The 14,832-nt window shown below is 38.5% G+C and overlaps 1 protein-coding gene across 5 annotated transcripts in view; it reads right to left on the reverse strand.

Annotated features, from left to right (window-relative positions):
- The window catches only part of ATRX (ATRX chromatin remodeler), a 241,168-nt gene that overhangs the window by 222,025 nt on the left and 4,311 nt on the right, over positions 1–14,832 (reverse strand). For 2 of the 5 annotated variants that reach the window (XM_075539144.1, XM_075539145.1), the window contains exon 2: positions 1,642–1,700. The exons of the other annotated variants lie outside the window; for them this stretch is intronic. The gene's annotated coding sequence lies outside the window, so the exon portion shown is untranslated. The remainder of the gene's footprint in view (positions 1–1,641; positions 1,701–14,832) is intronic. 5 annotated transcript variants of the gene reach the window in all.

Here is a 14,832-nt window from a genome sequence, read left to right on the forward strand (position 1 = left end):
CATAGTCAAGGTTATCCACACAATCTTTTCTGCACATTCCATCAAACAAAAGTAAACATATTTCTGGTATTCTCTGCTTTTAGTCAAGATTCATCTGACATCAGCAACGATATCTTTTGTTTTACGTCCTCTTCTGAATCCAGCCTGAAACTCTGGTAGCTACCAATCAATACACTGTTGCAACTGTAGTTGGAGGATCTTCAGCAAAATTTTACTTGCATGTAATATTAATGATATTGTTCTACAATTTGAGCTTTCTATTGGGTCACTTTCTTTGAAATGAGTACAAATATGGGTCTCTTCCAGTAAGCTGGTCAAGTAGCTGTCTTCCAAATTTCCTAGCATAGACAAGTGATTCATCTGCTTGTTGAAACATTTCAGTTAGTATTCCATCAATTCCTAGAGCCTTGTTTTTGATTAATGCCTTCAGCACAGCTTGAACTTTTTCCTTTAGCACCTTTGGTTCTTGCTCACATACTATCTCCTGAAATGGTGGAATATCAACTAGTTATTTTGGGTACAGTGACTCTTGTGTATTCTTTCCATCTTCTTTTGTTATTTCCTGCATTGTTCAATATTTTGTCCATAGTATCTCTCAATATTGCAACTTAAGACTTGAATTTTTTCATGATGGTAGAATCATAAAACGCTGAGGGGAAAGCAAGTAATACTCTAGAACCTAGTCTAATAACTATTCTTATATATGACACCAAACCATGAGCACTAAAGAAAAATCAAGTTGGACTTAAAGTTAAAATATTTGACCATGGAAGGCCTTCTAATTACAAAGTGAAGCAAAACCTGTAGATTGGGAGAAAAAATTAGTACACCTACGCATGTGATAAAGACTTTAACTTAAAAGCAAAAAACTCCTAAAACAAAAGGAAAATAAATCCAGTGGAAAACAATGGGCAAAAAAGATTCACAAATGGCCAACAATAAAAGACATACAGCATCATTTGTCTTTAAGAAAACACAAATCAAAAGAATAATGAAATTGTATTTGACTCCTATCATAAGACAGACTTCGAAGAAATTACTGGCAATCTACTTCTGAAAACCAACCAATAAAAACCTTATGGGTAACACTGATCTGTTTGGCAACTTGATAACAATAAAAACAAAAAGGATAGTTATGATTTTTTAAAATAGAACGTTGAGAAGGTCTGAAGAAAATGTAATGTGAATCCATTACTGGTGAAATCATAAAATAATGTATCCACTGTGGAAACAGTTTGGCAGTTACTATATAACTGCAATCATCAAGTCGATTCTGACTCTTATTGACTGATATTGGGTTTCCAAGGCTTGAAAATCTTTATGAGAACAGACAGTTGACCTTGCAGCTAGCAACAACACAATACACATTCTAAAATAGTGCTTACGGTTTATTCTCTAGGATAGACCACATGTCAGGTCACAAAGCAAAGTCTTGATAAATTTTAAAATACTGAAATCATACAAAGTTTTTCTCTAACCACAACAACGTGAAGCTAAATCAGTAACATTAAAAAAACAGAAAATATCCAAACATATGGAAATTTTAAAACATACTGTTAACTACTAAAAGTGATCAAGGAAGAAATTAAAAGAGAAATTACAAATTGCAAAGATTCAAATGAAAATGAAAGCACAACATACCAAAACTTGTGGGATGCAGCGAAGGCAGTACTCAGAGGGACACTTATAGCAATAATTACCTACATAAAACAAAAAAAAGAAAGATCACAAATTAACAGCCTAACTCAACAACTCTCAGAACTAGAAGAACAAATAAAGCTTAAACTTACCAAAAGAAAAGGAGGTAATAAGCAGCAGAATAGAAATAAATAAAATTAAAAACAGAAAAACAGAGGGGGGGATTTCTTCTGTTTTTAATACACATATAAATTTGACAACCTTTTCGCTGAACTAAATAAAAATAAAACAGATGCAAATAACCAAATTATGTGAAAAATGGGATATTACAACTAGCCATTAACAAAATTCTCACAACTGGATCAATAAACAACATAAAAAAGGCACATCATGATAAAAAGAGAAAAGATTGAAGTTTTTCAGGACTTCATTTTAATTTGATTCACAATTAACACTTGTGAAATCAGCAGTAGAGAAATCAAATGACATGTGATATTGACCAAATTCGCTGCATAAGATATATTAAAAAGCAAAGACGTGACTTTGAGGACTAGGGTGTGTGTGCCTGACATAGGCATGCTATTTTTATTCACCCCATGTGTATGTGAAAGCTAAACAATGAAAATAAGGAAAATTTAAGAAGTAATGCCTTTCAATCATGATGATGGTGAAGAAAATTGAGTGTACTCTGGACTAATAGACAAGCAAATCTGTTTTGGAAAATTACAGCCAGAATCCTCCTTAAAAGCAACGATGACAAGACTTCATTTCACATGTGTTAGGCATATTATCAGGAATGACATCATGCTTGGTAGTGTAAACGGTCAGCGAAAAAGAGGAAGGTCCTTAAGATGGACTGACACAATGACTGTAACAACAAGGTCAAAAACAGCAAAGGACCGTGAGGACTGTGCAAGCCACGGCACTCTCCCATTCCGCATCCATAGGGCCATCCTGAGTCAAAAATCAGCTCAACGGCACTTAATATCACAAAAGCAACATAATTAACCCAAGAGAAATAAAGATAACTATTAAAGATGCCACAGTTAGCCAATACTGTTCAAATAGAAACAATCAAAAATGGATAGCTTTTACAAACATAAATTTTCTCACAGTTCAGAAGACCAGATGTTCAAATTCAGAATGCTAGCTCTAAGAGAAGACTTTCTCTCTGTAGGCTCTGGAGGAAGGTCCATTTCTCCTTAAGTTCTGCTTCCTGGTTGTTTAAAAGGCTCCATGTACCTCCACATTTATGTTAACCATATCACTTCTCAGCTCCCTTACTGAATCTCTTTTATATCTCAGAAGATAACCCTATGCTAAATCGGGTTTTAGTAACACAACCAAAGCAACCGGTTCCCAATGGGATTATAACTATAGGCATAAAGGTTAGGATTTATAACACCTACTTTGGAAGAACATTAAATTAATCCATAACAACAGAATATAGTGAACAATTATATGGCAACACACTGGACAAACTAGAATAGACAAATTCTTGAATGCACATAACTTTCACAATTAATTCAAGAGAAAATAGAAAGTTTTTGTAGACTCATAAGAAGTGAAAAGTAACTTACCAGTACTCAAAACCTCCCAAAAAAAAAAAACTCCTGAACCATCGAATTCGTCCAATGGACTAATGGACCACACATATATCAGTCTCTATGACCCTGAGACCACAAAAAATAGAGGATGCCCTGCTACCACTACCAACTGCTCTGAAAAGGATCACGTTAGATGGTCGTGGAGAGAGTGGGTAAAAAATATGAAACAAAACTCAAAGTCACAAAGAAGATCAGAAACTGGCATCAGAGATTATTGGAACCCTTGAGAATGTGGCCCTTAATCACTCTTTAGGTCTGGAAAAGTACTCACCCCACGGCTGACTTTTCAGTGAAACAACACACAGGTCTATACGTGGAACAATAACACTAATGAGATAAACACAGCTTAAAACTTGCCCAAGGACAAAGTTCACAAGGACTAGAAGAAAAAGTGGAATGAAAACAGGAAATAAAAAATGAGGGGCTGATACCAAGGGCTCAAATAAAAAGAAAATGTTTTGACAATGATGGCAACAAATGTACAAATGTGCTGGATGGATGGATGGATGGATGGGTGGGTGGGTGGATGGATGGTGATAAGAGCTGTATGAGCCCCCAATAAAATGATTTTTTAAAAGATTGATAAACAAGACACCGATGCACTCCTTTCACTACTGGTGAAATAGTAAACATTTTGCTAGGTATGATATTACCACAGTTTCTGAAAAATCATAGCACAGAGGAAGGTGAGAATTTGTTTGCTTTTTGTATTTCAGTCTATGTCTGGATCATTCAGACAGACAGAGGTAAACCTAAATTTAAATATGAACAAAAAATGAATTTTTTAAATCCTATAGTGAAATCAGCCCTTAACTCACCGTTTTAGCCTCCTTACGAACTCTGCAACCTTTCCTATCTACTTAACGTCTTTCTGTTCCTATGGTACTTGAGAGCGCTTCTACCAATGAATGTCTCTAGACATTGCCTTTCCACCATAGAACATTTCCCCTCTTTAATCACCAATGTATTACATTGTTATTATCACACCAAACTAAAATCCATCATCTCCTACTTCACTAAATCCTTTCTGTGAATTCTCTATGACAATTTTGCTGTTCTCCCTCATCTCTTAACTTGTATCTCTGTAACTATAGCTAAACAGTTACTCTACGACTACACTCAGTCTTTTATGCTTATGGGTGACTGTGTACCATGTAGAACAGTGGTGCTGTACAAATATGCTTGAAACAATTGATGTATGAAATGTTATGAGCTGTAAGAGCCCCCAATAAAATGATTTTTAAAAAAGAACAGTGGTGCTCCAAAAATGGCTGTCAAGAGGGGCAGGGGGACCTTGTGGCATTGCAGGATAAGCATTAGGCTGTTAGCAGCAAGGTTAGTAGTTCAAACCCACTAGCTGGTCCTACAGAGAAGGATGACTACACAGATAAAGATTTACAGTCTCTCAGAAACACTAAGGAATGGTTCTACTCTGTGGCTCAATTTTCAGCCAAACAATAGCTAGATTTATAAAATGAACAAGGAGCCCTGTTAACACAGTCCTTACATGTTGTGCAGGGATCCACAAGATCAGCAGCTCAAAGCCATCAGGCACACCTCGGGAGAAAGGTTTTCTACTCCTTTAAAGAGCTGCAGTCTCCCAGGGCCAGCCTCAGCTCGGGACATGCAGTCCTACCCCTAAATGATAGCACTAAAGAGGACAGCCCTGAAGATACAGTTCAGAGAGCAGCCGGTCTGACCTGCCCAAATGGGGGCAAACCAAGAGGGGAGTGCAACAGACCAGTGACTGGAGCGAAGCCACGAAGTCCCCGAGGAATCCCAATTGTAGACATCTGACTTGGGGGGCAGCACTTGGCACCCAATCTGAACTGGTTGGGGGTTACTCACAAGGGGGCCACACTGAAAGTCTAAAGGTGTAATGGGGAAGGGGGCCACTAGACCACTCCATCTCATGACTGCAGGAATAACAATGAGGACTTTTAAGATACACGCCTTTCAGACACATGCTGAAGACTAAAAGGGGTATGTGCTGTTAGGTAAGCAGGACCCAGGACATGTAACCCTGAAAGAAATGTGAACTGGACTGATGGTTTACAAGATGAACTTCTCTCTATTTAACAGGGAGATAACCATCTGCTCAATGTCAGGATCCCTGTTAGATTTGTGACTATCTGTATGTTGCCTGTGTGTTTATCTATACAAGAGAGGCAAGATAGGCAATCTTACAGAGACAACGACTGGACAGATAATTCCTAGGGAGGGGGGATGCGGCAGGGAGAGGTGAGCGGTGAGCCAACAATAACGGTTACAAGAAATAGTAAGTGTTCAAAAATTGATGGTGAGGAGTGGGAAGCCTTTCTGGTTGTGCTTCATCAATCAAATTGTATGAAAGAAGAATCAATGAGAGGTCAATGTTAGGGGAACATAATAGTAGGCAGGGCAGGAGGGGGAAAAAGAGGAAAGAAGGAAAAATGTATGTATGTATATAAATAAATATATGTCTTTGTTTAGAAATGTATATATGAGCAAATGCAACAAGGAAGCATATGGACTTTGAACCTCTACTTAAATTGTACCTGAATACAAGAACAGTTTGTTATCAATGTGGCATTGTATGATACTCAGCTCCGTGACATGATCACTGAAGGCAAAATCGGTACATAAGCAAATGTGGTGAAGAAAGCTGATGGTGCCCGGCTACTAAAAGATATAGCATCTGGAGTCTTATAGACTTTTAGTCAAACAAGCGGCCATCTAGCAAGGAAGGAAGAAAGCCCACATGGAAAATCATACCAGCTAGTGTGATCATGAGGTGTCAATGGGAACAAGTATCAGAAGTTCAAAACAAGCAACTAAATCGAGGGGAAGGGGCGTGGATGTAGTAGACACCCAAAACCCACTGGTAAGAAAATTGGACAGCTCCTCTCAGAAGGGCCATACACAAGGGATGATAATTACAGAGGATGGCATAATACTGATGAACCACATAACCATCATCTGGTTGTTCAATATTTCCTCCACTTACTACTATGCTTTTTGTTTTACCTCATTAATCATGTTAGATTTCTGTATGTTAATTTATATATTTAAGATCCTTTGGTACATTAAAATCAAGACAGATAACATTTCAGGAATAGTAACAGAAATAGTTCCCTGAGGGTATAGAAAGGGAGGGAGGAGGGCAATAGGGAGCTGATAGCATTGATGACTGTATAACCCCACTCGATGGAATTGAACAACAGAATTGTATGTGAATGGATATATTGGATTATGTAAGATATGGCAAATTAAACTAAGATAGATAGATAGATAGATAGATAGATAGATAGATAGATAGATAGATAGATGCCCTAAGGGGTAGGGTAAAGGGGAGCTGATATCAAGGAGGTTCAAGAAGAAAATGTTTTCAAACTGATTGTGGTAGTAATCGTACAATACTGCTTGATGTGAAATGTTATGATATTTGTAACAGCTCCCAATAAAATGATAAATAAAAAAGAAATTAAATTTTTTTTAAATAATTAGTCTCAGAAACTCCAGGGGTAATTCTACCCTGTCCTATACAGTAGATATGAGTTGGTATGGCTCCATGGCAATGAATTTGGTTTGATAATGTGAACAATAACTCTAGATAATGTATACATTCTTTAAAATAATTAACTATTTGAGATCAGATAGATTGCATTTGCCTAAGGACAAAGTCCAAAAGGCAGAACAACAGTTAGGAAGAGGGAAGCATGGAGACAGAAAGACGTGGGATAAGTAGGAATCACAAGAAGGGAGTGGGATAAGAGTGGCTACATTGTGTGAATTACAATCAACAGTATGAAACAAAATGTGTATGAATTGTTGAATGGGAAACTGATTTGTTCTGTAAACTGTCATACAATTTACAATATTTTTTGAAAGGCTATAATGCTCCACCCCACCATTTTAGAACATCTGGCAATGCCTGGAGACATTTTAGATTGTTAAAATTTGAGTTTGGAGATGGTACTGACATCCAATGAGTAGAGGACAGCCTGCCACAAAGAAATATCCAACCTAAAATATCAAGTGTAAAAGCTAGGAAATTCTTCTACAAATAATGTCTTGGCTCACAGTAGGCTTTAAAAAGCACTTACCAAAATAAATAATAAAACATTTATCCCAAAACTTAAGAATATAAAGAGATACATAAGAGGGGAATCCATGAACAAGGGGAATCCATGATGGTGAGGAGTGTGTAGGAGGCCTGGTAGGGCTTGATCAAGGGCAATGTAACCGAGAAGAATTACTGAAACCCAAATGAAGGCTGAGCATAATAGTGGGAGTAGAGGAAAGTAAAAGGAAATAGAGGAAAGACCTAGGAGGCAAAGGGCATTTATAGAGGTCTAAATACAGGCATGTATATATGTAAATATACTTATATATGATGGGGAAACAGATCTTTGTACGTAAAAACATATTTCATATTAAGGTTGCAGATGCACATTGGGACCTCTACTGAAGTACTCCCTCAATGCAAGAACACTTAATTCTGTTAACCTGGCATTCCACGATGCTCACCTCCTGACACAATCGCTGAAGACAAAGCGGGTGCATAAGCAAATGTGGTGAAGAAAGCTGATGGTGCCTGGATATCAAAAGATATAGCGTCTGGGGTTTTAGGCTTGAAGATAAGCAAGTGGCCATCTAGCTGAGAAGCAGCAAAGACCACATGGAGAAGCACACCAGCTTTTGTGATCCCAAGGTGTTGATAGGATTAGGTATCAGGCATCAAAGAACAAAAAATCATATTTTGAATGAGGGGGAGTGTGGAGTGGAGACTCAAAGCCCATCTGTAGACAACTGGACATCCCCTTACAGAAGGGTCATGGGGAGGAGATAAGTCAGTGAGGGTGTAATAGAGCACCCATGAAACATACAACTTTCCTCTAGTTCTTTAATGCCTCCTCCCCCTACCCCCACTATCATGATCCCAATTTTACCTTACATATCCGGCTAGACCAGAACATGTACACTGGTCCAGATAAGAGCTGGAAACACAGGTAAGGGGAAAGGTGGGGGAACTGATCACAATGATCTACATATAGCTCCCTCCCTGGAGGACTGCCAACAGAAAAGTGGATTAAGGGAGACATTAGTCAGTGTAACACATTAAAGAATAATAATTTATAAATTATCAAGGGTTCGTGAGGGAGGGAGGGGAGTATGAGCTGATATCAAAGGCTCGAGTAGAAAGAATATTTTTTGAGAATGATGGTGGCAACAAATGTACAAATGTGCTTGATACAATGGATGGATTATGAATTGTGGTAAGAGCTGTTAAGAGCCCCCAGTAAAATAATTTTTAAAATAAAAATAAAAATACTGTATAGCCATGAAATTTCACTCCTAGATATATAGCCAAAAGATTTAAATGCAGAGTCAGAGAGTCATTATAGCACTATTCACAACCAAAAGTGGAAATAATCTAAATATTGATCATCAGATAAACAAAATATGGTATATTAAGGTAGTGCCCAATTTACAATGTTGTCCTTTTCTGATGGCTGTTGTCAGTTGTGTCATAAATTGAACACCTAATTTCCTTCTTTTGAAGTGTTTATAATATTGCTTTTTATTATTACTATCTTTAGTTATATTTGGAACCCTGGCCATGTAGTGATTAATCAGTGGGCTGTGATCCGCATGCTCAGCAGTTCAAAACCATCAGCAGCTCCTCAGAGCTTAGACTGACCTTTCTACTTCCCTAAACAGTTACAATCTCAGAAATCCACAGGGTCCCTATGAGTCAGCTCTGACTCCATGGCAGTAAGTTTGGACTGGTTTGAGTTTGGGGACTTGGAAACATCACATATAGGTTTACAGATATATTTTAATACATATATACATGCATAAAATACAGGAATCATAAAAATTTACTCTGATGTTGAAGAGTTAGACAACATCTGTATCTTGTCAGTTATGGTAACTTGTGAAGATACTGGCATATTCTTAAGGAATGGTATTTCTAATAAAAAGTCTGCTTGGTCCATTTTTCCCATTTATTTCATTGCATCCTAAATGTGCCTATCAACTTGAGGAAAATGATCGACTTTTCATGTTTTCAAGCAACTAAGCTTCAGCTAATCCTTTCCCTGTAAATTTTTTATACCATCTCCCCTTCCTCATATTTTTCTCAGCCTTTCTTTCCTCCTCAAAATCCATTAAATTCTAATATGCAAATTCCTTATGTTTGTGATCTATGAGATCCTCTAGATAGCCAATATCAATTTCTAAATTTTTAATTCTTTCTATATGAATGATTTTCCATCAAAATATTCTGATAAGATAGGAGGGTGTTCATAACTTAGAAATTCCCTTAATGGGTTTTTCTATAACTTTCTCCCAGAATGATGCAATGTACCAGATACTCTTATGGACTAAGAGCAGTTCCTTATAATTTAAATAGGTCAAAGTCTAGGACTACCTTTACAAACAATGAAATACTACTCAATAAGAAAATTCAAGACCGGGGAGAGTAAAAGAATGAAAATTCAAGTCTTGATACATGCTTCAATGTGAATAAAGCTTAAAGACATTATGTTGACTGAAATCAATCACAAGAAGAGATATCATTTCAATCTCACTTTAAAAAACACACCAGATGTGTTTTTTGCTACCAGATGGTACTATAAGCCTCTCAAAACAAACGCCCAAACACAAAGCAAGTGGATTGGACCAGGGTAGGAGACAAAACAGCTGGCCTGGCTTGTCCATCTTGCTCCCCACCCTGGATACTTCTTCACATGGTGGGTGTTAGGCTCCTTAGAAATGCAGAGGTAAAAAAAAGAAATGCAGAGGTATCCACAGGACCTCTGTTTCCAGGAAGTAGGAAGGCCCAGAGTTTGTACAGGCAGACACCCAGTCAGCTGGAGAAGGGGTGCTGTCACTGGTCTGGAGGTAGCTGAAGTTGGCCTGTATGGTTACCTAAAGCCCAAGCCACTATTTGCCCTGTGCCCAGCCTTTACTGAGTGCCCACTGACACATCGGGAGGTCACAATCGCTGTCTCCTCACCCATAGAATGTAGGTAGTTCCTAGCAGTATCGGATTTTGAAGTTGGAACACTGAGCATTCAAAGGAAGACTACAGAATCATAATAAGGGCCAAGTATTAACAACAGACTATACAAAAATGATGGACATGGAGAATTACAGACCCCCAAGGTGCCAACTGTGCAGCCATATAAAGACAAAACATTCCCCTCCAGAGCCCCCATAACTGGTGCACCAAGCAAGACCAAGTCTGTAAGCACCTACAGAGCCAGGAAAGAGTGCTTCCCTTCCCACCCTTTGAAAGTTTATTGCACTTACCTCACCCACCCAAATCCCATGCTCATGACCCGCAGACCAACAGTGGCCCCCTCTGGATTCCTTAATATATCCCTCCTCTGCACATTATCGGAGTCCAAAAGCACCCATCACCGCCCCACTCCAAGCCCCCAAGCCAGGGGCACGGGCATCTATGACACTTGCCCCTTAGCGACTTGTGCCAGGGACCCACTGATCCATAGAACAACAGTACCTATTCCTCATTGCAGTCACCAGTACCACGTGTTCATGAACCATAGGCACTATCAGCTACACTTAGGTACCTACATCAAGGACATGCAGATCAGTAGGGCCTCTTACTCCCTACAGCCAGGTGGCACCTGAGGTCTAACATCTAGCAGAACACCCTCCCCCATATCAGACCACTTTCAGCAAAGTCAACAAGAAACAAGAGTAGGTAATGATAAAATCAATCAACTTGATCTCATATACAAAACATTCGACCCAACAGCAGCAAAGTATATACTATTTTCTAACATACATGGTTCATTCTCCAAAACACACCACATTTTAGGTCACAAAACAAGCCTCAAGAAAAGGCAGAACATAGAAATAATACAAAGCATCTGCTTTGATCACAACTCTCTAATCATAGAAATCAGTAAGAGGAAGCACAAGGGAAAAATTAAATACATGGAAACTGAGTGACAGCTTGTTTAAAAAGTACTAACAGAATGAATCCAAGTTGTGTGTTTTAAATTCATACAATTCAATGAAAATAAAAACATGACACACCAAAACTTTTGTGACACAGCAAAAGCAATACTCCGAGGGCATTTTACAGCAATTCACTCAACAACAACCAAAAAAGAGCAAAGTCAAACCATTTACCCTACAACTTGAACAAATAGAGATTTTGAGCAAAAGTCACATTCACCGGAAGAATGTTAATAGAGATTACACAATAAATAAAATGAAACACAACAAAATAGAGATCAACAAGACCAGAAGTAGGTTCTTTGAAAAGATCAATATATAAAAGAGAAAATATCAATACAATTGACGATAGACTGACCAAACTAACCAAAAACAAAACATCATAGTCCATCAAATTCGAAAATTTTAATAGATCCATAGCAAAAGAAATGTTAAGAGGTTAAAAACCATAAAAGCTTCCAATAGGAAAAAGAGTCCTGGCCCAGATGACTTCTCTGAAGAATCCCACCAAACATTCAGAGAAGACAATTACTACTCAAACTATTTCAGAATACATAAATGCAAGAAATACTCTAATTCATTCTATGAAGCTAGCAAAACCCTGATTAACAAATTCAAGCAAAGTTACAAGAAAGGAAATTACAAACCAATATCCCTGAAGAATATAAATGCAACATCTCAACAAAATCCTAGTCTATAGCTATACCCAGCATATCAAAAAACTATACAACACAAAAGAATTCATACCAGATATATAAGAATAATTCAACAGTAGAAAATCAATATACCTTATCCAATACAAAATTTAAACAAAATAATTACATGATAATCTCAATTGGTACAGAAAACGCATTAGATAAAATCCAATGCCCATTCCAGATTTTTTAAATCTCAGCAAAATAGGTACAGAAAGGAACTTTCTCAACATGAGAAGGGCTTTTAGACAAAACAGCCAATATAATTCTCAAGAGAAAGAGCATGAAAGTATCCCCTAGAGACCAAGTATCAGACTTAAATGCCCTATTTCACCACACTTGTTCAACATTGTATTGGAAGTCCTAGTTAAAACAATAAGGTTAGAAATGGAAATAGGGGGCATTCAAATTAGTAAAGAAGTACAACTATCCCTAGTCACAAATTGTATGATCCTGTATAAGTAAAATCCCTAAGATTTCACAAGAAAGCTACTGGGAACTAATAGGATACAGATCAAGATCCAGAAATCAGATTCTTAGTCTACACCAACAAAGGGCATTTCAGAAAAGGCACTCCCTCCCCTCTTCTCTACAGCCGTGGAAGGCCCTGCAGAGATAACAGACCAAGCAGGCTGCTCAGTGAAGAAGCCCTCCTTGGTTTTTGTCCTCCTACTTCCTACCTTCTCCCATAAGCCTTGCCACAAGACCAGCCACAGATAGCATGCATGCATGCCCCATCCAAGTCACATTTTGTTCCATTTCCTTCACCCAGTGCCAAGGGAACTCTGGTGGTGTAGTGGTTACTTGCACACTGGGCTGAGTTGAACAAGGTCAGAAGTTTGAAACCACCAGATGCTCCATAGTAGAAAACTTCTACTCCCATAAAGAAGCCACCATGGAGCACTTCACCTCCCACTGTCCACCATCATAGAACAACTCTTTCCCACTCCTAATCCCTCCACCCTCCCAGGCTACAGTTTCGACCTCTACAGCCACTAGTGGACCTATGTGGATAGCGCTCTCCCTGGCTATTCAGCATGAGGTCACCGACCACCCACTGCGCTCTGAGAAATCCCCCTACACCACCCCCACTGCTGCCACAGGCCCTGCACCCACTCTCGCCCTTCACTGGGATTGCTGACGGCACCTCCCTTTTTAAGCAGCACTGGGGGGGGTTTCCCTTTCGTCCTCAGCGTGCCCCTTGCCCCACCCCTCTCTCCACCTGTACTTGCCAGTCCAGCACATCTCAACACAGGCAGCGCTACTTCCAGCTTTGTTCCCCTTATGTACTTCCCATCACACACAACCCCGCCCCAGCAGACCCCCCCCCATGCCCGCTTTGTCTTTCTCTTTTCTTTCCTTCCTTTTCCATTTTTGTTCCTTTTTCTCTTCTCTCTCCAGTTTTCCTTGTTTTACTAACTCTCTGTCCTTTCATACAGCCCTATTTTCGTTTTCCCTTTTTTTGCCCTCTCTGAACAGCTTTTCAGCCCCCTATTAATGGTCTCACACCCACTGACAGACACAACTACCCCACAGGTCACACACTGCAGGTCACACACACCACTAATAACGACCACAAGGCAACAGAAGCAGCAATCAGGCACAGTACATATGTGACAAAGAAATCAAGAAAGAAGCCAACACAGCCCCGGGTGGATTAAGGTTCTGGTGAACCCCTTCTGAGCCCAGTTCAAACATGTGAACAGCCTTGATATTATGGCAGCTGTGGTTAGGTCACAATATGACACCTTATCATCTGATCTCCCTTTTGACCCATTTTAAAGTTGTTTCCATTTTGACTATTTTCTGCTTTCTTTTTATTGAAGGTTTTCTATGTTTTGTCTAGTCATTGTGGTCAGGTACTTTGTTTGCATGATTCCTGTTCCGTTTTGTATAATTTTCTCTATATGAAATCCAGGGTTAAGTAAATCTATAGACTAACTCAATTAAGAATTACCTAGGGACATGACAGAGGAGGAAAAAAATGTTCTGAAATTGTGGTAATGATTTTTATAACTCTTCTGAATATGGCTGAATGATTAAATTATAGATATATGAAGCATATGCCAATAAAATTATGAATATATACTTAAAATATTTTTAAAATATATATTTACAGAAGAAAATTTAAGAGCCCTTTCCCCTGCAGTAAAAATTCCTTTTAAGCTCAATCAGTATGTTCCAACTCTGGAATGTGGTAAGTAAGGCAATTAAGTAGTTTTAAAGCCAAACACAGCAGCATCCCAGCAAGGGTACAAGTAGCTTCAGGGGATAGTGGTCTAATGACCTCTGGGAAAAAAACGGAAGTATATGTCATTTCCTTGGATCACTGCAATGAGGAGGCATTGTCTTGATGACAGTGAGTTGTTTTTTTTAAAATCTCTTGTTTTTATGTACTGTGTGAGGTATGGGTCCTATTTCACTTTTCTACAGATAGATAACCAATATTGCTAGCTCAATTCGTTAAAAAGACTGTCTCTTCTCTATTTAATGAACTTTGACCCTTTGTTGAAAATCAGCTCTCTGTAGGTGGGTGTATTTACACCTGGATTCACAATTCTGTTCCACAATGTCTGTCATTGAACCAGGCTGCTTCGGCTACTGTGGCTGTGCAGTAGGTTCTGAGATCAGGTAGTGTGAAGCCTTTTATTTTGTTGTTTTTCTTCAATAATGCTTTACTTATCCAGGGCCTTTCTCTATGTAAAATCTCCCATCTACCAATGCTGTAGGAATTTGAAATGCGATTACATAGATATCTATATCTACCTATTGGGTAGTATTGACATTTTCACACAAGTCTTCCTATGTATGAGTATGGTTTATTTTTAAGATGTAGGTCTCTTGGTTTCGTGCATAGTTTTTCAATTTGCTTCTCATGGATTTTCCCTGGTTTGAATTTATTAAAGAGTTGTGCAGTT

The sequence above is a fragment of the Tenrec ecaudatus genome, chromosome X (genome assembly GCF_050624435.1).
Source record: "Tenrec ecaudatus isolate mTenEca1 chromosome X, mTenEca1.hap1, whole genome shotgun sequence".
NCBI lineage: Eukaryota > Metazoa > Chordata > Mammalia > Afrosoricida > Tenrecidae > Tenrec > Tenrec ecaudatus.